The sequence below is a fragment of the Camelus ferus genome, chromosome 5 (genome assembly GCF_009834535.1).
Source record: "Camelus ferus isolate YT-003-E chromosome 5, BCGSAC_Cfer_1.0, whole genome shotgun sequence".
Classification (NCBI taxonomy): Eukaryota; Metazoa; Chordata; class Mammalia; order Artiodactyla; family Camelidae; genus Camelus; species Camelus ferus.
Genome location: NC_045700.1, coordinates 52,570,531 through 52,573,405, shown reverse-complemented (window position 1 = coordinate 52,573,405; position 2,875 = coordinate 52,570,531).

The window sequence follows — 2,875 nt, the reverse complement described above, 5'->3', positions numbered from 1 at the left end:
TGACAGCCTTGCTAGAGATTTGTCAATTTATTGATCTTTTCAAAACCTGCTCTTTATTTTTCTACTGCTTTTCTGTTTGCACAGAATACTTTTAAAATTATTCTTTTTTATCATTTCACAATGATTCAAAATGTACAAACAAGAATAATATCATGAACAGCTGTAAATCCATCATTTAGATTTAACTAATGTCAATGTTTTGCCAGATTTGCTGATTTTCTACATTTAATCAAATGTTCAGATAAAGTTTTATTCCACTCTAATCAAACTCATCCCCTCTTCCTTCACAAATAAACAGTTTCCTTAAGATATATATCTTTCCTATCCATGTTTTCAACAATTTTATAATTAGTGCAATATAACAAAATGTTTGCAAACAATATGTTGTGTTCTTTTTTGTTTTAAAACTTTATATCAAAAGCCTTTTCATGGAGACACAGATAAAGGAAAACACTTGTTTGCTATAAGAAAAACTCTACCAAAGTGATACAAAATGGCAACCAATTATTCTTTATTTTGGAGATATAGAAGGGTAGGATGGGGACCAAGGTGAATGTGAAAGCATATGCTCTCTCTCAAAGAAAGCCACTCCCCCCCCCCCCATTTAAAAAACCTTTTTATTGAAGCATATGAAAAGTGCACAAATCTAATGTGTACAGCTCAATGAATTTTCTTATTACAAGAAACTGAATATAGTTCCCTGTGTTATGTAGTAGGTCCTTGTTGTTTATCTATTTTATATATAGTATTGTGTACCTGTGAATCCCAAACTCCTGAGTTTCAGCCTCTGTTGCCTCCTGCATGGGAGGAACACAAACATTTTTCTTTCATTTTTGTTTAAGTGTCTGAAAACTCTTCCTTAAGGAAGCTTAAAATTTTGAAAACTTTTACTTCAAAATCTTGTTTATGAAATGTAGTCATGCCCAAGCATTAATTTCCAATTTACTAACTTTATGGCTTAACAGTATTCCTTGGCAAAAACATAGAAAAATTTGCTTATTTATTTTCCTGTTGATATATGTCAAAATTGTTTCTAAATTTTAAATATTCTAGATAATACCTTAACAATTATCCTTATATATTTCCCCTTATGTGCATAAATGAGGGTTTCTACATACTGAGTCTAATATCCCTAGAAATAGTATTGTTGGATTATAACGTATGTACATCTTCACATTTATTAGATATTTTTAAATTGATCCCCAAAGTGGCTTTAACTAACTCATTTATATTTCCATTAGCAGTACAGGAGAATTCAAACTCTTCCTTAATCTTTGACAAAACTTGGTACTGTAAAGCTTCTTAAGTGTTGCCAATTTTATGGTTGTAAAATGGTATTTCACTGTATTATTGTGCACTTTGCTGATTACTGGTGAGGCTGAGCATCTTTCTGTATATTTACAGGCCATTCGGTCATTTGCTGTTAACTTACTGATTTGGAGGAACTTTTTATGGATTTCAGGCACTCAATCTTTATCAAAAATCACATTATAATATCTTCTCCCATACTGCAGTGTGTCTCACAGTATATCCCTATATCTCTGTAATGTGGCTTACTTTTGTTAAAATTTGAATATAGATAAGTGTACAAATATTTTCTGTTATGGTTGTGATCTTCCTGTTTTGTTAAGAAATTCTTTCTTATTTTGATGTCTTCTAAAAGTTTTAGTTTTCACTGCAAAAATTTTTAGTTTTTATGCATTGGCAATTTATTTTTGATACATTAAGAGAATGAATTCCTGTTTTTTTCTCCTGTATAATGGTCAGTTATTAACTTGGTCATGAGTCATGCTTCTGCACATACATGGGCCTTTCTGTTTTGCTCATTAGACTGTCTGTCTTTGCCCTGATAAATACTATTTTCTTTGTCATACTTTTATTATAGATCTTGATATCTGGCAAAGCAAATTTTCTCTTTTCATTTTCCACAAAATCGGCCAACTCTTGGAACTTTAGTCTTTCATCTGAATTTTAGACTCAATTTATCTGGTTGCACAGAGAATCCTATGGGATTTTTATTTTATTGCATTAAAATTCTATGGGAGTTAGTGGAGAATTAACTTAATTTCAATATGGAGTCACCTCATTAGTGAATTTGGCGCATCTTGACATTTAGTCACAACTTCTTTTATGTCCTTCAACAACGGGTGCAATTGCCTCAACAAAAGTCTTGGTCATCTTATGCTAGGCTCCTTTTGATTGTTGTCACTATTATATTTTCTAATTAGTTGCCTCTTGTGTACTGGAAAGTTATTAATTTTTGGAAGTTGGTCTTGCATCCAAGAATATTATTGTTCTCCCTAATAATAAACATTTATTTATAAACATCTTTTAATTTTTTCTACATTCAGACATACTGCCTGAACGCAACATTTTTTCCAGTTTTTGTTTTTTACACTTTTTTCCTCATCTTGTCTTACTGTAAGAACCTCACAACAATGTGTATTGTACTAGACCTGACAGAATTATCTACCTCTTGACTTTAATAGGACTGCTTCTAAATACTGTGTCAGATAGGACACATATATGATATTTAAATACAATGTATTGTCATTTTACTGTTTACCAGAGGTTTTTGCTAAATATACATTATAACGTAAGGGCAATTTCTATTTCCTTTTACTAAGATTTTATTTTTAAACCATAGTTGAATGTCTATTACATCAAATTTTTTTTATGCATCTTATGAAATGATAACACAAATTGTCTTTTCAATCTGTTAATGCAGTTAATTACATTGATAAATCTGATAGTTAACCACTCTTTCATAACAGCACTTTGTTCTACTTTAAATATTGGTTGGAAATTAGAGTGCTTTTAACTCAAGATTATGTGCATTTCATGTAATCTACAAGAGATATAATCATTTTCTCAG